This window comes from Lathyrus oleraceus, chromosome 5 (genome assembly GCF_024323335.1).
Source record: "Lathyrus oleraceus cultivar Zhongwan6 chromosome 5, CAAS_Psat_ZW6_1.0, whole genome shotgun sequence".
NCBI lineage: Eukaryota > Viridiplantae > Streptophyta > Magnoliopsida > Fabales > Fabaceae > Lathyrus > Lathyrus oleraceus.
Window position 1 is genome coordinate 20,995,055 of NC_066583.1, and position 23,423 is coordinate 21,018,477.

Here is a 23,423-nt window from a genome sequence, read left to right on the forward strand (position 1 = left end):
CCTATAGGAGCTTAGCTACTCATAATTCAGATTATAATACCACAATTGATAGATGAAAATAGCATATGAATTCCCTTAAAGTAATGGCCTCCAATGGCTTCCAATGCTCTAAAAATCTCTTTTGATGCTCTCAAAATCGTGTTTTTCTCTCCAAAATTCGTAGCCCCTATCAAAGTGCGAAACTCCCCTTAAAAAAAGCTCAGAATGGATCAAATACGACAGAAAAATACCATAAAAATGTACCATCGCGCGGGTGATAATTGCATCGTGCACGATGCTGCATGATGGTGCGTGTTATTTTTTCTGAAAGTTGCCTCTTTTGCTCCCCTTTTCACCCAAATTTTTAATAAGTCCACAATCTTCACACTTAGCTATTTTTTCTTCATTTTTTGGTCTTTCTTCTTCATTTTATCTCATTTTTCACTTGTTTTGATTTGGTTCTTAGAATAAATTCATGCAATGACGGACTGTCATCACAACCCCAAACTTGAATCGTTGTTTGTCATCAAGTAACTCGCCTGCAACTGTAAATTTCAACAGAAAATAAGTCACACAATAACAATCGAACATCACCAAATTAAATTTTTATTTACCTGACCATCGATCTAGCTTCCAAATTCTATCCGAAAAATTCAGAAAACGTCCTCAAACATTGACGAGTACTCAACATGCAAAATCACTTATGATTAGCTTGATCGTGTTGTAATTTAGTTCATTATAAAAATTATAACATACACATTAGAGGTATTTCCAGGTTGTAACTTGGCTTATGTTCGGGTAGGATATTTTTAGGAAAGTAGGTTTAAACCTTTGAGTTAGGTGCCTAATTCTCTTTCTGTTATCATACCTCTTTGTTCCTTTTTGACGGTACTGGAGATCTTTGGTCCTTCTTATACTTTCATTCTTTTTCTTTTCTCTTTTTTTTAAGAAGTGTCTTCTTCCACTTCTTTTTTTTCTCATAAAGTTTGAAATTTCGGCCAATTTTCTATAGTGCCCCAACCCCAAACTTAAAACTTTGCTCACTTCCAAGAGCAACCACAAACTTAATCTTTCTCATACAGATTAGGAATTATACTTCTACCTAACTCCAAAGAGATGGTGGAAAGAAAAGATCTTTCAAGTCATATGGCTAAGAATTTTAGGCTACGTCGCCGAAAGAAAGGCTAAGCTCAAAGTGGTTAGCAATGGATAAACCTATTACTACATGGTGGTTTAAAAAGGTTCAAGGTTATAAACAAAAAACCGTCTCAATGTGTGTCAGTCAAACTAGATGAACTTAATCGAAAATAGATCAAACCAGATAAAATAATAATGCATGAATACAATAAAAAAGAAAGAAAAGTGAACAATGAATATTATTTGGTTCAAACCTTACTAGATAGGGTATATGTAGGTTAAGTACAAGTACACTGATTCTTTTCTCATCCTTCGCCTTCAAGTTGTTAGTTGCTATTGTGACAATCAATTTCTTTTGGATCATATGTTCAATATTGATGACAGTTTGTCATTGCATGAATTTAGTCAAAGAATTGGATCAAAACAAGTAAAAGATGAGTCAAAATGAATAAGAAAGACAAAAGAATGAGAAAAAAATAACTAAGTGTGAAGATTTTGGAATTAGTGAAAAATTGAGTGAAAAGGAGCAAAAAAAAGTGCAACTTCGGGAAATAATCACATGCACCATCGCGCACCACCGTACGCGATAGAACCATAAGTGTTGCATCGCGTATGAGATGAAAGTTATCACGCGCGCGATGGTCCCTTTTTTGGGCTTTTTTTGACGCGTCTGGTCCTTTCTGAGCTCTTTTTAAGGGGAATTTTTGCACGTTGATAAGGGTTATGAAAATTGGATAGAATATCACGATTTGGAGAGCATCAAGAGTGACTTTTAGGGCATTTGAAGTCATTGGATGTCATTACTTCAAGGGAATTATTATTTTATTTTCATTTATCAATTATGGTATTGTTATCTAAATTATGAGTAACTAAGCTCTTCTAGGTTAGGTTGTGTTATGATGAACCTATTTTAATATTGTTGGATTCTATGTTGATTTGACTTTGTATGAACCTTTTGATTTATAATGTTACTCCATTGCCTATTGTTCTTAATTTTTTTATGTGAGATATTATTTTAAATTGATTTTGGACGCATAGGAAATACTGACCATTAGTCTACGTGTTAGACCTAGGGCAATTGTTGTACTTACGTTGTTTGAATAGGAATAGGAGACCCTGAGTAGTGGAATAGGAAATTAATGTTATGATATCGTCTCACCCTTCTTACACTGGTAGATTATGGATAGAAAGCTTCGAGTAGTGGTTAGTGAGTTATTTTGTGAGGGATCCAGCTATAACGGTTTTGTTAATTCGTCATGGGGTTATAGTGATAAGATCATTCATACAAGGCACCAAACATCAACAATAGAAAAATAGAGGATTCTAAAACACAAACTAACCGCTTTTGTAATTATGTTTAAACCATTCTTGACCCACCTTAGGGACATTTGTTGAACTATCCAAAACAATTGCATCAATCATTACTCACCAACCTTGTCGCTTCGCTCATACATATCATGCATCATGCATAACATGAAGCCTTTCCCCGACAAGATTAATGAAGACAAGCCTCGCTTGATACCTTCCAAAATCAAAACTTACTTGGCAAACCCAAAAATCCAATCACCGTCAGATCCAACTTGATCCCATCCAAACCAAATTCTAAAAGCCCATTCATTATTGGCACCTCCCAAAACAAATCTCGATCATTAACCATAAAGCCTAATCATATTTGGCACATGCCATAGATGACACTTCTTTCCATCAACCCCTTGATGACGATGTTCCAAACCCTTTTACATCAACCTTTTTTATGATGATATTCGCCAACAATCTCTCATTGGAAACAAAAATAAATCCCTAGAAAAATCCACATGCCCAGTTGCACTCCCACATGCATTGCATGCATCACTTCATTCATAATTTTTCTGCCGAAACAGAAAGTTCCACTAAGCTCAACCATACTTTGTACAATTCATAGATCACGCATTTACATAACCCCAGCAGCCTGAGCATACATCGGCGTTCTGCATGCATCTCCATTTTGCATACATAATATTGCATTATTGTATACTCTTCATAACGGGGCATGCATGTTTAGCATAAGATGGATCCAAGCCTTTCTCGAGAGCGCAAGGATCCCCATGGACAACCGCAGCAGGACTCCCCAAAGTATCTCCTCTTTATTTTCCTTTTGCAAATAAGGTTGGCCCTTTGACATTACCTTGCCTTTCGCAAGTCCCCTCTGCTCTTTGCATGGGAAAACCCCATTTTGCCTTTTGCAAGTTTCCCCTTGTCTTTTTCCTGGGAAGTATCATTGTCTTTTGCATAGGAAGTATTTCCATACGCTTACCTTTTGTAAGTCCCTCTTGTCTTTCGCAAGTCTCCTTGTTGCCTTTTGCACGAGAGAGTCACCTTTGTCAACTTTGCATGTTAAGCACAAATGAGAGATTGGACGATTGGCATATTCTCTTATAGTTTGTTTTCAAACACCTGACGTAGGTTTGGCAAGTCCCGAGTGGTAGCCATATTTCAAAAACTTCATCCTTGTTGTTGTGCCTGAGGGGTATAATGAGGTTTTCGTACCTACTACAAAGTTCCCTCTACCCTTGGTACGAGGATTATCAAGTCATCTTTACACCCGCCTCTTGCAAGTACCCCTTTGCCTTTTGCACATTTTCAAAATTAAAACCTTCCCAACCGTTGCTAGGGATTGACACTTTCAAAATTCAAACCTTCCTATCCGTTGCTAGGGAGTGACACCTTCAAAATTAAAACCTTCCCAATCGTTGCTAGGGATTGACACTTTCAAAATTCAAACCTTCCCAGTTGTTGCTAGGGATTGACACTTTCAAAATTCAAACCTTCCCAGCCGTTTCTAGGGAGTGACACTTTCAAGATTAAAACCTTCCCGTTTGTTGCTAGGAATTGACATTTTCAAATTTCAAACCTCCCCGACCGTTGCTAGGGATTTACATCTTTAGATTTCAGGTATTCCTAGTTGTTGCTAGGAAGCGTCACTGAACTAAAACCTCCCCAGTTGTTGCTAGGGATTTACATCTTTAGATTTCAGGTGTTCCCAGTTGTTGCTAGGAAGCGTCACTGGACTAAAACCTCCTCAGTCGTTGCTAGGGATTTACATCTTTAGATTTCAGGTATTCCAATTGTTGCTAGGAAGCGTCACTGAACTAAAATTTCCCCAGTCGTTGCTAGGGATCGACTTCTTTAGATTTCAGGTATTCCAGTTGTTGCTAGGAAGTGTCACTGAACTAAAACCTCCCCAACTATTTCTAGGGATTTACATCTTTAGATTTCAGGTATTCCCAGTTGTTGTTAGGAAGCGTCGCGGAAATAAAACCTCCCCAGCCGTTGCTAGGGATTTACATCTTTAGATTTCAGGTATTCCCAGTTGTTGCTAGAAAGCGTCATTAAACTAAAACCTCATTAACCGTTGCTAGGGATTTACATCTTTAAATTTCAAGTATTCTCAGCTATTGCTAGGAAGCGTCAGTGAACTAAAATCTCCCCAGTCGTTGCTAGGGATTTACATCTTTAGATTTCAGGTATTCCCAATTGTTGCTAGGAAGCGTCATTGAACTAAAATCTTCCCAGACGTTGCTAGGGATTTTCATCACCTTTTGAATAAGAAACTCATCTCCAGCAAATTCATATTCCCTCTCATCTTTCTTCTTGACCTTTTGTCATAAAGCTTTTCTCTTTGTTTTTCATTTAAAGAGATACTTGTGTTACACACCATGATATGCATTGCATATTATACACATCATGACATAACTATCATACATCTGACCCATGTTCTCCCCATAGAATACCATAAATAATCCTCTGCAAATGACTTCATGTCAAAGTTATTTGCCATCCCATGAATAACCTTCACAAATACCCATCACTTCATATCATATTCATTCATTTCCAGTAGGGAAAGTTTTTTGATATATTTTGTATTTAATCCTCTCTTAACTTTAATGTGTGGAAGTCGTTGCTATCCATACATTCAGGTTCGAGGAGATTAAATAGGGGAAGTTGTCATACCCCAAAATTCACCCCACCCCATACAACTTTCATCTGACTCATGACCCTATCGCACATGTATGCATTCATTATTTCATCATCATAATTTCATTGAACATTCATAACCAAAGATATATTATACAGACTCAAGGCAAGGTGTTTAACCTGAAAGAAAAATAGAGTTTTCCGGTTAAATCTCTAGAGAAAATACCAGCAAATTAAAAAAAAATCAATTTTTGGTTTGTGTTAATCGGTTAACCAAATCATGTTAACCGATTACACAGACATGATTCAGACTCCCCAAGCAATTTTTGGTCTGCGTAATCGATTAACTAAATCATGTTAATAGATTACACAGATAATGTGCAGGCTTCCTAGGCCATTTTTGGCTATTGTAATCGGTTAACCAAATCATGTTAACTGATTACACCTGCGCAGACAGCAGCAGTAACTCTACTTTTTTTACACAAAGCGATTTCCTTTTTATCCACTTGTTTACCCTATAGATAGGGACACTATTTCCCTTCATTTACCATGCTTTCTAGCCCCAAAAATTTCTGTCCAAACATCATTCAAACCCCTTTTCTCTAAACCTAAGTCAAAACAAAAATCATTCTCCCCCAAAAGTCACCTTCCATCAACTTTTTTCCACTTCACTTTTTCCCCTCAAAACTTCCCACTCTCTAACACTCATAACTCATCCCCTTCATTAATATCCACCATAAATACTTTCATCTCAAACCTCTTGCTTCACATTCAAGCTCAACACCATTTCAACCTAGTTTTTTTCACATTTTTGGGTAATGATTGTAACTTTAACTTTTTAACTTTTTGGTTCTGTTTTGTATTGAAAAAGTGGTTGGTTGTTCTTGGTTGGTCTTTTGAGAGGTTTAGAGTCAAGCTTGCAAAAAATAATTAAGTTTGTTTTACACACTCTTTTTTGAGATTTTTTGCTCTTACTATCTTTTTGTTCACCTCTTTAGTCTTACTTTGTGTTTGTTATCATTTGGTTTTTATTGTTGACTTGTTGTTACATTAGTTTGGTTAATGAAGTCTATTAGATCATGGTCATGTTTTCTTAGAGTTGATTAAATCTCCAATGTTTCAAACCTATTATTATTCATGATACTTTGAGGCATTGAAAGATTATCTCTATTTCAACTATATTTGAGTCATTTGATGCCTAGATGAGACCATGTTCTTTATATTAACTTTCTAATTCATTTGCTTATTGTTATTCCACTGACCACTAACTACTAACTCCTAACATTTACATTATTGCACTTTATTTTCTTTACTATTTATTTGCTCACAATTTATTTTATTGTTCATTTCATTTTAAGTACTTTATGTTTATGTCCATTATTATCTAACCATATATCAGTTACATTAAGTTCTTTTATTATCTTGCTAAATAAAAAAAGAGTAAAAACAAAAGAAAGAAAACAAATGATAATTGTTTGAGTGATATAATCTTCTATTTTTCAAAAGACTGGTAGATGGACTTAGGGTTGTATAACTTTCCTTGTTACAAATCTATTGTTAGATGATTATCAATCATCTTCAATACTTTGCATCAAATGATAAGTTATCCCTTGATGTGCCATATTTTGAGTCTTTTGACCTATGGATAGATAATCCTCAAAATGTTCACTTTGCACATATTACTAACCACCAACTATACTTCACTAACTTTGTTTACCATTAACCTTTGTTATTGTAATTCTGGTACTACTAACTTGTTATTTATTTTATGTAATTTATATTCACTAACCATTATTATTGTGATATTGTCACTATTATCTTTTAATTTACTTTTATGTCATTACCTTGTAATTTACATTCAAGCACTCATTACCATCATCATTGTACAAACTCATCATGCATGTTTATTTACTTATGATTTATTTTATTATCATCATAAATCAAAAACAACAAAAACATGATAAAATGATAAGACCAAAAATATTCAATCCACTCATTAATCACTTGGACTTGGAGGATTCCATTTAGGACCTTTGCTTGGAGATCTTCCTTTACTCTTTTATGATACTTTGTAAACACTTGAATTTTCATTTGTAACTTACATTCACGTTGTAAGAATAGCATCATGGAACCACCTTAGGGGGACATGTTTGTAATACCATTATCCTTTGTTTAGCTTAGGTCACTTTTGCACACACAAGGCTTTCTCTTGGGTTACCTTACAATGAGACCCCTTTATTTTCTTGTTGGTTACTTTGCATTCATGTTGCATAAGTCAAATTTTCATAATCAAATAAACCAAACTCTTGATTTTACGTCAAGTGGCATTTTCATAATCAAATTCAAAAATATAAAAAATTATGATTATTATTGTGCGCCACGAGCCTTAAGTGGTGGAGAATGAGTAAGAATGGAGTATTCCTACCCTTACTCAAATTATTTTAGACACAAGATGTTTGGCTTATTGTCTAGAATAATCACCTTCGCCCATAGACTTTAGTACAATATAATCACAAACACTCTTTTCATAAAACCCTTATTCAAGGTAAAAACAATATAACTCATCAAACTCATTTTTATGCCTTAGGGCATCACCCCAAAAACCCTTTTCTCAAAGGTAAAATCAACCAACCCACACACATTTTCTACTCTGAACTACGGAGATCTGATTCCTCATCTCCGAATGAGTGATACGTAGGCACAAGGGCCCTAATCCTTGGCGAGCACTATAATAATAAAACACCCCCCTTTCACACTTTCTTTTGAAAATAAGACAATGATAGATAAATCCCCATGAACGTAAAACAACCCAAATGGTTCCCATGGAGTATCATAGACGTGAGGGGTGCTAATACCTTCCCCTCGTGTAACCTACTTCCGAACTCAAATATCGGTTGCAAGACCGATTCCTTATTCCCTTTTAGTGCTTCTCGTGTGCGTATCTTTTTAGGTTTTTATCGACCATTTCCCCTCGACTCTCCGATAGGGGCACACAAATAAAATTCGGTGGCGACTCTTATGATCTTACCTCTCTTTGGTATCTCTTTAGTCCCAGTTCGTTATCGTGAAATCCCGGCAGCGATAAATATTATCCAAGAAGTTTTTGCATTTGCTGATGAGTTCAACAAAGCTTGCTCTGTAATGGTGGTTGCAGTTGGGTAGAAGCCTCATCTAGTTGAATGTTAACCTGAACTTGAACTAGACTTTCCAACATTTATATCAAGTAGAGGTCTCTTATTCATCTAAGGAGAAAGAGGTTGTTATAAAGAATCATAAGTACAATATTAATGTCCACTTTAAAAAGAGAACATGATCTAAACAAAATATTTTAGTAAATGTATAATAGCCAAAGATTAAATCAATTACACAAATTGAGAATGACAATTGAGAAACAAATACACTAGAAAACAGATTTGGACCATCTCCCACAAAATCCCTCTATAACATTCTCATTTATCTCTATCTCAATTATTTTCTCCAAACCACCATATCCCTTTTCCCATCTTTTTACTCGTGTCATCCTCCATTTTGGGATGCATGCATGAGAGGATACAAGCTTATGCAAAACATATAATTTGGCATGTGAAAAATGTTGACACATCAAACGGTAGAAAGTAAACTTTATTATGAATGAACTTGGTTTTCCCCCTTTTACATAAGGGTTTCCACTGGTTTCATTTCCAAAAGAAGAGGGGTCGATTGGTCCAGTAGGAATGTTATAATTCGGGGTCTCACCAGCTCTAGGTAAAAGGGTTTGGAAGAGTTTCTCACATCACGTTCGATCCTCACTCACCCTAAGGAAGACTCGCATTTGCTCATCTACCTCTCGGTTACAAAGCAGACGATGAGCTCAGTCATCGTCCAAGAAATAGATAAGGCAGAGAGACCTGTGTGTTTTATAAGCAAGGTGTTCAAAGGCACCAAGACACACAATCAAAATATTGAGAAACTAGATATATACATTGTTATCTTAACAAGAAATATTAGGTCATCCTTCTAGGGTCAAACCATCTTTGTAAAAACCAATTATCCAATTCGATAATTTTTGAAAAATCATGACCTGGCAGGAAGAATGGTATCATGGGTGGTAGAATTCTCAGAATACAACATATAATACATCCCGATAGGAAGCATCAAATATCAAGCCCTATTCAATTTCGTAGTTGAACTCAGCTCACCCATAGATCAGAACCCCCCCCCCCCTTCAGATTGGGCTCTATCTGTCGATGACGCCTCCAACAAAAAAGGAAGTAGTGCAGGAATAGTCCTCGGGGGACCCGATGATATAGTTATCGAGCAGGAGCTGAAATTCGGGTTCATCACCAGTAAAAATTAGGCATAATATGAGGCCCTTAGTGTTGCTATGATCCTTGCATTGGAAATAGGACCCACCAGACTGAAGGCTAAGAGTGACTCTTAGTTGGTCGCCAACCAGGTCTCGGGGTAATATTAAGCCAATGAGCCACGACTGATAAACTATCTACATAAGGTATGGAACTTATCCTCTTGATTCCTCTCTTTTGCAGTAGAGCATGTCCCCCGTGAGCAAAACTTCAAGGCGGACCTCATATCCAAACTAGCCACCTCGAAGACTGTGGGGTTTAATAGAACAACCATGCAAGAGACTCTCGTTGACCCTAGCATCGATGTGGATGAAGTATACTCTTTACAACTCGCCCACGCCACTAGTTAGATTTCACCCATACTACACTACCTACAGTCGGGTAAGCTCCCACCAGATGAGGGAGAAGCGAATAAGATAAGGAAGCCAAGTGCCAAGTATACCATACTCTCAAAAAAACTTTCCAGAATAGGAAAGGCTACCTTCATGTTGCGGTGTTTAGACGAGGATGAAACGGCCATATTGTAGAAGTTCACAAGGAAGCCTGAAGCAACCACGTCGGCGGGAAATCTGTCATTCACAAGCTATTGAAAGCGGGATATTACTTGCCCACTCTAACGAAGAACATATCACTTTCATCAATAAGTGAGATCAATGCCAAAGACATGTTGACCTTCACCACGCCCTGGAGGAGCTTCACCAATCAAGGATCTCGCCCTATAATTTCTATCAATAGGGCATGGATATCATATGATATTTCCCCTTGGCGTCTGGTCAGTTAAAATTCCTAATAGTGGGAGTCAATTATTTCACCAAATGTATAAAAGAAGAAGTAGTATCCAAGATTGCAGCAGAAAGAGTGCGTCGTTTTTACTGGCAGAAGATTATATGCATATATGGAGTCCATGGGGCAATAGTCTCCGAAAATGGGACACAGTCCCTTAGCGCCATGGTCACTGACTTCTGCGTGGACTTTGGCATGAAGGAGAAATTCATGTTCTTGGTGCACCCTCAAGCTAACGGCCAAGCTTAGTCGACAAACAATGTGATTCTTAAAGGACTCAAGATAAAGATTGATGATGCCAAAGGCGTGTGGGTGGAACTAGTCCATGAAATATTATGGTTTTACCACACCATGCCATATTACACTACCAAGGAGACCCCATTCCTCATGGTCTATGGGGAGGACGCAATGTTACATGTAGAGATTGGGACACCTTCACGGTGAAGAGCGTAGTTCAACAGGGAGGCAAGCGAGATAGGTTTAAAATGCGTAGAAGATCTCATTAGGTAGTAACAAGAGTTGCCCACCTTTAAGAATTTTCCACCAAGCACGGGGCCATGATAAGGTACAACTCTAAAGTAAAGCCAAGAGAGATACGGGAAGGAAGTCTTATCTTGAAAGAAGTAGTTCTACATGCACAGTAGGGGGAGCTGAAACCTGACTAGGAAGGATCATACTGCATATATCAAAAGCTCTCACATGAAGCATACAGGTTGCAGGAACTCGAAGGTTCACTTCTTCCCAAGACTTGGAATACTCTTCATCTTCGATATCATTATAGTTAGAACTATTTGTAATTCTGTGATAGATAATATGTCAATGTACTTCTGAGTCATTACTTAAATATTTTATTTCCCACATGGATACCCCCTCTCTAAAAAGCTTCTTATGTTGGACTTCTTAACAAAGGTCATTGCCCTTCTAGATGTTACATTGAGTTGGACTTTATGATGAAGTTCATTTATGTCCCTTAAGGTGCTATAATAAGTTAGACTTCTCGATAAAGATCCTTTTCGCGCCTCGAGGCGCTACATTGAGTTAGACTTCTTGATGAAGGTCCTTGCCGCCTATCGAGGGGCTACATTGAGTTGTACTTCTTGATAAAGGTCATTTTCGCCCCTCGAGGCACTACATTAAGCTGGAATTCTCGACGACGGTTTTTGTTTCCCCTCGAGGCGCTACATTAAGTTGTATTTCTCAACGAAGTTCCTTTCCTCCCCTCGAGGCGCTACATTGAGTTTAACCTCTCGATGAAGGTCCTTGATGGCCCTCGAGGCATTACATTATGCAGGAATTCCACATGAAGTTCTTTGTCTACCCTCAAGGAAATACGAATGCAGGTGTTAGACTTCCACTGGAATGTCCTTGGAGTCATTCAGAATAATACAAACAAACTAAACATTTGTCTGAAGGACTTAGTGCCTCCTCGGGTGGGATAGTTTCCAATAAATCACACCTAAGAGGTGTGACCCATACTCCCGCCTTGGAGACAAGATCAAGGGTCTTACTTGAGGGCTCGATAGGAGTCTTGTCTGAGAAGATAAAATGCCTTGTTTGATGACTTAGTGTCTCATCAACTGAGTTATACATTATTATGCCTAACAACTTATGCTAAAAGGGACTTAGTGCCTTAGAGACAAGATCATCAGTTTTACTTGAGCGCTCGAAAGAAGTCTCGCCTGAGAAGATAAAATGACTCGCCTGAGGGACTTAGTCTCTCATCAACCGAGTTATACATTATTATTATGCCTAAGAACTTAGACTAATTAAACTTTTGCCTTATGGACTTATTGCCTCTTCGGGCGGGATCGTATCCAATAAACCATGCCTAAGACGCGCGACCCATATCTATCCCCAAAGACAAGATCACCAGTATTGCTTGAGGGATTGATAGAAGTCCTTCCTGAGAAGATAAAATGTATCTCCCGAAAAACGTAGTGTTTCATCGTCTGAGTTATTATGCCTAAGAACTTAGGCTAACTAAACTCACGTATGAGGGACTTAGTGCCTCCTCGTGCGGGATTGTATCCAAGAAATCACGCTTAAGAGGACCGACCCATATCCCGCCCCAGAGACGGGATCACCAGTCTTGCTTGAGGGCTCGATAGAATTCCCTCCTAAGAAGTTAAAATGCCTCGCCATATGGGGCTTAGTGTCTCACCATCTGAGTTATACATTATTATGCCTAAGAACTTAGGCCAACTAAACTTCTGGCCGAGGGACTTAGTACCTTCTCGTGCGGGAACGTATCCAACAAATCACACCTAAAAGGTGTGACCCATATCTCGCCTTGAAGACAGGATCACTAGTCTTATTGGATGGCTTGATAGAAGTCTCGTCCTAGAAGTAGAACGCCCCACTTGAGGGACTCGATGTCCCATCAGTCAGGCCACACGTCACGACGCCTAAAGGATATGAAATCTCAAAGACCAGTAAGCTCTTGTTCAAGCAAATCTTAACAAGTTACATTGCATGCACCACGATTCAAGATTCAGGTTTCCCAATGAAGGACAAAAACTCTATGTAGAAAATACAGGTTCTTAGGATACTCTCACGAGTCGTGATCTAAAATCACTTCATCTTCTACCGAATGCCTCGTGCTTGAGGGATTATGTAGTGTTATAATTACAAAGAGAAAGATGATGCCTTTATACCACCCAAGGAGAGGCAAAGGGTGAATGTCGCCCACGGGAAGATATCGCATCGCCCTATAGTCTTCCATCGCCTCTATGTGGGAAACATGGGATAAAACGCTTTCTTGGGCAGAAAGAAAGTCAAGTTTATTAACTGACCAACGACTCCCTTGAAAATAGGAGTTCAACTATCACTATTGACTAAGTGGACGGTGGCCCTTTCCAAGAAAATCCTAGGTCTTATAGAACTCTATAAAGGCATATCCTTTCAAGGGGATGGAGGACATACTCTAAATGATACACCCTCTCCACAACTAAAAGAGCACAATGCTCGTTACCACAAACAATGTAACCGCCCACCTACAATCCTAGTAGCGCGTCCACCATCAAGGGTTCTCACCTCACGTGAGTTCGTACCTTAAATAGCCTCAAACACCACCATATAGGATTTTTCACCGTCGTGAGCAAGTCCTCACAACCGAAACGTGTTATACACATACTAAGGCATCTGAGTCTCCTTGCTCTTGTAGGGAGAACACGCACACCTGTACTTTTTGACAATATAAATATATATAATTCATTTGCTTATAAAATGTAGTTTATGATGTATCCAAGTAATATCAGTCAAAGAAAGAGTGAGTCTTCCACTACTCTTATGCTTCTGATCATGGATCGAGGGAAACTACATCTTGGCTTTCAAGTTCAAACTCAATGGATCTTCTATAAATATCTCAATCCCATAATAGATAAGAAATCAAGATATTCTCTCAAAAATACACGTAGAAACTCTCCACGACAATATATTAGTGAGCTTACATCACACTCAAAAACTCTTATACAGCCTTACACGAAAAAGGGTTATCCCTCGTTATACTTATTTTTAGCAATAACAATATATTTTCAGTTTCAGTTTGTTATCTGGTCTTGTTTTCGGTTAACTAAGCAATTCAGCTTGTGAATCAGGTGTTCTTGTCCTTTATGATGGAATGTCTTAAGCCATTTCGACAATTGTTATTTTTTTTCACATAACTTCATCATACTATCTATAGTAATAATGGAAAAAGGCTCGATCTCTATCCATTTAAAAAATTAGTATGTAGTATCTGGGGTGGTTCTTGTGACAGGTTGAAAAGTCTTTGGCACTTGTCGGATTTATGTATGGCTTCCATTTAATCTTTCATCATTCAGCATGGTCGCCGAGTATTAACCATATGTGAGTACCTTAGACACCAAAATCCTAGGTGAACAACACTTAATGTATATGCCTTTGTGTATACCATGCATTACGTGCTCAGCTTTTTTATCTTCCAAACATAGTAAGAATTTGTCAATGCCATATTAGTAATAGTAATAACACATACTTTTAATTCAAACATGCTAAGTGTATGTATGGTTTGGAAGACTACGATTTTATAATGATGACGCCTTGGATACAAGCTAACTTTGCTAGTTTATCAGCCTTTGCATTTTCACCTTGGGGTATATGACTAATTTGAACTTTTACGAACATCTTTATAAATGAATTAACTTTATTCAAGTAAATTGATAAAAGTTTCTTCATTTGCCTGTTAATATCTTGAAATGTAAAAAACAAAACAAAAAGTTTGAATTGTTGAGTTTAAAAACTTTGATGTGCTTTATTGAATACAAACAAGAATGATAAATAAAAAGGCTAAGGTAAAGATATAAAAAAGAGATTTTTTTATAAAAATAACCCACCTTTTTAAGGAAATTCTCAAAATACCCCTAGTTTTAAAAAAATTCTCAAACTACCCCACTTTTAGGAGGAGGCGCCAATTCAATTGGCGACTTCTCTTAAATACTTGAATGGAGGCGCCAATTGGATTGGCTAGGGCATGTGTCCTAGCCAATCCAATTGGCGTCCATGTGTATTACTTGAGAGGAGACGCCAATTGGATTGGCACCTCAGTGTAAAATGCAATTTTTTTTTGTAAATGGTATACGTGATAGATAAACTTGAAATAGGATCAATCGATATTAATAAAATTTTCTGTTTACACAAAAAAAAACTAATGGTGATGACCGGGATCACCTAACCGACCTCCGGTCCCACATCCCCTAGCTACCCTAACTCGTGGCTCTAACCCACGTTGATGATTCACCACTGGTGTTTGAGCATCTGAGGGGCCAGAAGCGTCACTACCAACTACAGGAGATGGTCTATTGAGGTAGTCAGACAAGTTGTCATAGTCTTTAGTATGCATCGATGGTGTACCGCCGTAGCTGAGCTCATGACTCATGCCAGAGAAGTTGGGTTGTGGTTGACTCATTGATGGGCGACTGAGACGGTTGAAGGGAGACATGGATGTGAATGATGCGTCGAGGAAAGGTTGGAAAGGTTGTTGGGGTGTTTGATAGAGATAGGGTTGTTGGATGTTTTGGTTTTGTGAGGTTTGGGCTTCTTGGCTATGGTAGGAGGATGGGCGGTTGGTGTTGAATGATTGTTGGGTGTTCTGGCTAAGAAGGCTTTGGTAGGGTGATGGGGTGGGTGCGAAGCGATGTTGGGTCTCAGGTTGATGGTCAATTTGTTGGTGGTGGTATGGGGTATGCTCTTGGTATTGGGGTTGGGTGTATGGCATGTTTTGGTTGTATGTTTGTGTGTTGGTTGAACGGAAGTTTGACGGACAGAGGGTTGTATGTATCCGGTCTGACACTGTTGTTAGGGGTTTGATGTTGAGGTGTCAGATGTGTAAGTCATCTGGCGTGGGTCGTACAAGTACATATCCTCGGCGATGAACTGAAAACCAACCGATTTGTACCAAGCCATATAAGTACGACTTGGTTTTTCTTCAATTGGCATGACTGCGTCAGTTAAGACATGGTCATGGCGGTGCTTCCATTTGCGACACTCCGATCTTACGAAGCTTTGCCATAGATTGAAGTTCCATTGGTCGTTAACTTTGCGCATATTCCATTCTCCTAGGCTAGCTGGGGGATCTGGGATGTTTTGGGGCATACCGAACTGTAGCTTCATACGATCACTGTTGTGCATCTTCACAGTTGTGAACCGTATTATCGGTGTGCATGCAGTCCATACGGCCGCGTCTTCAGCGTTGACCTCATGGTCATGATCCAAATTAAGGTATGGACGCCAAATGAACTGAAATGTGAAAGAAGATAGGATTATAATCTAGGTAGAAGAAGTTAACAAAATATAACAAAATAATTAAGTTATTTTCCTTACGTCTGTCGGTCGAAGGTGATCTAACAGGTTGCGATACTGAGTAATACAGTATCTTGGACATCTGTTATAACTCATACCATGTGCAGACCATCTACACGAAAAAAGTCAAAAAATATTAGTTAGAGATAATAATCTTTAAAGAAGTAAGTAAAGATATAGAAATTTAAACAACTTACTTTTAAGCATACGTAAATGTGAAAGGGTTGTTGTTGATGGGTGATCGTGACTTTATGAGTCTATTGGGGTATTAACTGCAAGTGCACAGTTCTATCGCGTAGTTTTAAAAGATATCGATCCCACAGGGACTTATGAATCGATATACCGTTTTTCTAAGGTTACTTCGTAAAGCTAAGGCGGGTGATACTTTGTTGATTATGGGGAAAAGCAAAACTAAAATAAGATCTAGATTAAATATCAAATATAGCGGATATCGGTATGTAGTTCGTCGTAATTAGGGAATCAAATCTTCGTTGGTTTCTTGGTTTTAAAATAAATCTTTTCAGTAGACACTATTGATTAAAAGCCTTTTCTCAAACTCTCGCTCTGTTGAATAGACTATGACTTTATATTAACGTAGCTGTCACTTATTAGTTATATCCAAAATCACTTTTTGAAAACAATAGAATCTATAGAAATTTTTTTTAAGAAAATACTAACCATTTAAACACCCTTATCTCAAACTCTCGCTCTATTGACTTAGATTATATAATTAAACTTAAATGCTTAACTCTCGTCCTCACATTTAACCTTTAAAAATACTTTTTGAAAATGATTAGAATTTAATTAACTCTAAAAATTGTTTTCGCCCTGATTTAAAATTAATGTCCAATTCACACTATCCAGTTAAAAGCTCAAACTTTCGTTCTGTTGATTTTAACTTCTTTATGTCTTTTACTCTCGTACAAAAACTTTAGGATTAATTCTGTAAATTGAGACCATAAAAAGAGTGATTGTATTTTTAAATAAAATTAAACCAACTTAGTTTTGATTCCTTCATTCTGCTTACTTTACATACCGATATCTAAGTTTATTTAGCCAGACATGCTAAACAAGCCTAAACAATAATTATGCTTACATACAGCCATATCAGACAGACAGTATAAATAAATAACAGTGCAGGGCATATGTAGATTAAAACAATAAATTAAAGAACCTGTAAAATTAATAGAAATCTTGATTGTTCTCTAACTTCGATGTTTGAACACTCCACCACAAGCCGGTTGGATTTGTTCTTCACAATCTTCGATCAGACAGTAAAATAAAGGCGAAGGAATAAAATACTATGATCTAACGTAAGGTTAGATCAGTAAAAGGTACACAATAATTTCCGGTGTGGAAACTGTTGTGTGAAAAATTAATTTAATGCTTGGAAAAGAAAAGGAAATAAAAATTGCTAGGGAAGTAAAGTGCTGAAAAAAATAGAAAGTAGTAAAAAATAATGCTATGCCGAAAACTGGAAAATTCAGAGAGACCAAGAGAGCTGCAGGGTTGGATCCTTGGCTCTATTTATATTACTCCCATTTGTAACCGTTTCCCTTTGGTAGGTTTCTCACGTCAATTGGTCAAGCGAAGAAAGAGGAGGAACGTGCTTCCGTTGCTTCTGTTACGCGTCAAACCCAAAAATATAGGAATGGAGGTGTGACGCTCGTCACACCTTGTGTTACGCTCGTAACACTTAGCAGGGGGCGTGACGCTCGTCACACCTTGTGTGGCGGTCGTCACAGCTTCAGCGCTTCTGGCTTGTAATTGTGGGCTGGGCTTTAGCGGAATTTGCTTTTATCATCTTTTTGCACCCCCTTTTCTTCCTTTTTCACTTATGCTTCAAATAAGTTACCTGAGACAAATAGAAGGGAAAATACCACGTAATATCGAATAATATGAAATAAATTGAAACAAATAATAATATAATTTAATTAAATCGAGTCCAAAAATGTGATATTATTTCATGTTATCAAACTCCCCCATACTTAGATCTTTGCTTGTCCTCAAGCAATAAACAATATAGAAATCAGTTTAAAGTATTAGCCAGATGAAATTTCCAAACACACATCAAGTCGTAATAGGTTGCAAGTAAATCTCGTTTAGAAATAACCTGAGCTTAACCTTAACATCAACAACTACCGTTATAACCTCAGATAACCCCACCTTATGCAAACCAGTTCGAGTAACGCCATTATAGCTATCCTAGTTCCTTTACTCTTATTTCACCCGTTTTCATTCTAGCGAAATCACATTAAGCCCTTTATCTTTTCGCGCACATAGTGGAGTACCCGGTTAGTGATTCCGATCCCCTTTTTAGCTTGAAGTTCTGGTACATAAGTTGGATAACTTCGTTAATTAGTCCATTGCAAATTGCGGGGGATCGGACCGTAGTCCGCCCTACCAAGTTCAGCACCAGAAACCGCTGAACCAACTCACAATGGATCGTTCATACAATGTTTTTGTAGGATTCGCAACCTTTGGATTAAATGATCGGGTAAGGATCACCTAACTTAATTAGTGCATTTCCTGATTTTTTTTTTTCTAATATATTGTCTTGGGAATCATTCACTTATATTCATCGGCTCTCCACGTAGTTTGCTATTAGGATGGTGTCGACTTCTCGTATAAACTACTCGGGGTTACTATAAAACTAAAAGTCCAAGGACTTGTATAATAGGTACTTTTCTGATCTAACATGTTGAGGTTTATTTAGAGGGTTGGGGCGGTAATAATTTTTGTCTTAGTTTTACTCAAGTGTGATAAAATAAGCAACCTTTATACTTATTGATTGTGTTAAATTTTTGTTATGGCTCAAGAAAATTGAGGGGAATAGATAATAAAAATTTCTCACACTAGGGACTCAACTTATAATAAATATATATTATAATTTTTTATTTTTTTTTGATAAAAGAAAAGGAAATAACAATGAAAGGGAAAATAACATACTTGAAAAGGGAAGGTTGAAAAAGAGGTAAACAACGTTTCCCCCCCCCCCCCCCCCCCCACACACACACATACACACTTAAATGAAACATTGTCCCCAATGTTTTAGAGAAAAGCGAAAGGAAAGGAAATAAAAATAAATATGCTTAATTTTGCCGACGTCCTCTTGTTCTTGGTCCCGGTGATCGCTGACGAACTTCCAAGTCATCAAACCTGCTGAGCAAATCGGTGAACCGCTGATCGGTTATTGCATTCCTCGCCTCCTGTTGTTGTTGCATCTGGCGCATCAGTTGCATCACTTCGTTGTTCTGCACTTGCATGGCATCAAGTCGTTGGGCTTGATGGTCGATAGCGTCCATGATGTTATCATTAGTGGCTGGCCTTCTTCTTCGACGTCGTCGGGAGGATGGGCCGCTTGCATTATCGGAAGGATATAGCGGGGTTGACTGTTGCTCAGGACCTTGATCACCTTGCTCCATTTCTTCAAACTCGTCTGGAGGCGGGTTTGCGTGTGTAGGCTCGGTAGCTTCGGGAGCATTCAGATCGTAGAGGAATCGGTTGGGGTTGGTGACATCAGTGAGGGTAATGTTGGGTAAAACAACGCTTGGGACTTCTTGGTTGTTTACCATAAGATAATACCTTCCGCCTATCCTATTTTTGATTAAGCGGTTGGACCGACAATAGCTTATATCCATAAATAGGGGTGGTAGAGATTGTAAATTTTGAAGTCGGTCCCCTAGATTCAAACCAAGTGCTATTGTGGTTATTAAACCTCCAACCACAAAAGGTTGACGGTCTCTAGCACATAGGGTGCGGATATGATGAAATAAGAAAGAGGCAGCATTTACCTTTGTATCCATTTCAAAAAGACGCAGTGGAGGAAGAATAGTTCCTTGGCGTTGACTTTGTTGTTGTTCGGTCTTCCAAAAATTGTGTTTTGCAGGATGCGGATAAAATACCGGATGGTTGGGTTATGTATATGCGAAGCGAATAGTACATCCCAGTTGTTGGTTTCCACACCGGATATTTTTCTAAAGAGGTCGAAGGCGTTTATGTGCCACTAGGAGTTCGGAGGGATTCTTGGGTGGACTCGGTCTCCTACAGGGAAGTGTAGCATGGCACTCAATTGGTTCTGGGATAGTGAGTATTCGGTGTTGAACATGCGGAAAGTTGCGGTACCGGTTAAGTACTCGTCTTCATCGGTTGAAGTGGTGTATGAATAGGAACTTAAAAATTCTAAGGTGAGGGATGGGTAGGTAGGTTGATTGTGTGTGCACAAAAAGGTTAAATCAGCAAGCCTAAGTAGCCATTGCACACCTTGAAGTAGTCCTAATTCTTGTAAACAATTTAAATCAGGATACCTGGTAGAGATGACACCTCGTTGTTGAAACCGCTCGAACTGCTCCCGTTGGTAATTATCATCTTTAGATCGGAAGATAATATTTCCGAATTATTGGTTTTCCGCCATATTGATAAGTGGGTTGAAAGAAGGAGGGAGGATGAAAATGGATTTGTATGGAGAAATGTATGGAAAGATGTGGTTTAGGGAATAATGTATGGTAGGTATTTATAGGAAAAGTTTTGGAAGTTGGAAGGGGAGTGGGTGAGAGAAAAATAAATGTGGGTAAATGTGAGTAAATGGGTGAATGAATGGGGAAAATAAAAAGTTGAGAGGTGTAACGGTCGTGTCCCCAACGTTCACCTCTTCTGAAGCTGTCACGCTCGTGACGGGAGGTGTTACGGGCGTCACAGGCATGCGTGTGACGACCGTGATGGCTTGTGTGACGCTCGTCACACAGTCATCTTGCAACGGTCACTTGCGTAGTGATTCATAATTTGTTTTTATTATTATATTTTATTTTGTTATTTTGTTTTGCCTATGTTTATTTTATTTTGCTATTGTAATACTTTTAAATTGCCTTGCATGCTATTCTACTACCATAATATATGTATTTCTTTAACAGGCATAGTAATTATTAGCATATAGTGGATATCATTACTTGTAATTATAGAAATTGCATAGATCAAAATAAAATAGACCAATAATTCAATAGCTTCATAAAATAATCATAATGTAACATTGGAAGACAAAAGCAAACACGCGAAAGAAAAACAAATACTAATATTAAAAATAATGTGAAACAAAACTATAAATAACCTAAACTAAAACTAAGTAACTAAGAAAACAACTTCTAGCCACTTGTAGGATCTCTGGCCGGAGGAGCAAAGGAGTTAACACGGTTTAGCAATTCGTGGAATTGATTTGTCATACTGCTCATGTATCCCAGAAATTCTTGTCCCATATTGGCTAACTCTTCTCTGATGGCGTCTTGTTCTGACATCAAAGCTTGAATGGTGGTGGTATAATTAGCTCCGGGCATCTGATGTCTAAGATCGGGTATTGCCGACTCTTCGGTCGGGATAGGTTGAGGTGGAGGGTCAATATCATAATAACCAGATGGTGTCTGAGGGTCAGACTCAGCATAAGGAATCTGGTCGTCACAAATCTCATAGTCCTGGATGGATTCAGTAGATCTAGCAGGAGAAGGTGTTCCATTCAGATTGTAGAGCCAATTGCTTCGGTTATGAACACTAGTCCTCGGACTAGGCAAGGTGAATAGGCAAAGAACTTGGTTGTTGACTATTAGTTCAAACTCTTCAGGCCCTAGGTTTCTTATAAACATAGTGTTGAAGAGGAAGGGTATACTCATAGGCGCAATACCACAAAAAGGGCTTAAGTCAAGCATGGGTTGGCGTAATCCGATGGCATTACCAATCATGGTTATTAATCCGTCTATTTGAATTGGTGCTCGTTCATCTTGAATAAGGCGATCAAAATTCGCCAACATAAAAGTGGCACCATTCACTGGACGGTTCTGGGAAGCACAAAATATGATGAAGAGTTCATCACGTGATACTGTAGTAATATTTGACTTCTTCCCAAACAGGGTGTGGGCCAGGATCTTATGGAAATAACGGAAGGTCGGGTTATGTATGTTTCCAGAAAGAAACTCATGTTTCTCGGGGTCGTCATTTCCAGTCAAACTTCCCCAAAAATGTTCAAGTTCTCTATATTCAAAAAGGTCTTCTTGGCTCACTGTGAATGTATCAAAAGAGGTAGGGAACCCTAAAAGGTTAGTAAAGTCTTGAATGTTAAATTGATACTCCATGTTGAACATTCTGAACTGAATGAAACCTCTGCTTATTCCTTTTCCATGGCTGGGTAGATAGATCAGGGAGCTAAGGAATTCTAGCGTTAGTCTCCGGTACGTGACGATTTGTCTTCGGATAGGAGTGGTTTCCCACCCTATTTGACTCAGCAAATACATGACACTCTCTCTTAGTCCAAGGGCAGTCATTGCCCAATCATCAGCATACGAGCTAGGTAGCATCTCTCTCTCTGCTAGTTCTTCAAACTTTTGTTTCTGAGCTTTTCCTCTAAATTTGATACCCATATGATCAATTTGTCCCATCAGGTTAGTGTTAACTAAAGAAAGGCAAAAGAAGAATTTAGTCAGGATTTGGCCAGATGCCGAAAGTGGGAAAGAAGAAAAGTTTTATAAATTAAAATAAATGAAGAATGAATACTAAATAAAATTAAGATAGAAAATAAAATAGAAAGTTGTGGGTTGTCTCCCACGAAGCGCTTTGTTTAATGTCGCAAGCTCGACATAAAATTAGTAAATGTTAATCTATAGATATAGGAGACAATACGTCTAAGTGCAAGACTTGCGAGTCTTCGTTGTTTTTATCATAGTGATAATGTTTCAGACGCTGCCCGTTTACGATAAATGCTTCCATAGATTTGCCTTTAATTTCCACCGCTCCACTAGGGAAAACATTAGTAACTTGGAAAGGGCCTGACCATCTAGATCGTAGTTTTCTTGGGAATAACTTTAGCCTAGAGTTAAACAACAGGACTACGTCGCCTTGTTTGAAGGTTTTCCTTGATATGCGCTTATCATGCCATTGTTTTGTCCTTTCTTTGTAGATTCTGGCATTTTCGTAAGCGTCTCGTCTGAGTTCCTCTAATTCGTTTATGTCAAGGATTCGCTTTTCACCGGCGGCCTTATAGTTTAAATTTAAGTTTTTAATAGCCTAATAGGCTTTATGTTCTAACTCTACCGGGAGGTGGCACGATTTACCATAGATGAGCTTAAATGGGGTCGTTCCTATGGGAGTTTTGTAAGCAGTTCGATATGCCCATAAAGCTTCAGGTAATTTTAATGACCAGTCTTTCCTTGAGGTGGCGACTGTTTTTTCCAATATTTGTTTAATTTCTCTGTTCGATACCTCCACTTGTCCACTGGTTTGAGGATGGTAAGGTGTTGCTACTCGATGTTTTACACCATACTTAAATAGTAGTTTTTCGAGTATCTTAGATATGAAATGCGATCCACCATCACTGACGACTATTCTTGGGATACCGAATCTTGGAAAGATTATGTTCTTAAAGAGTCTAGT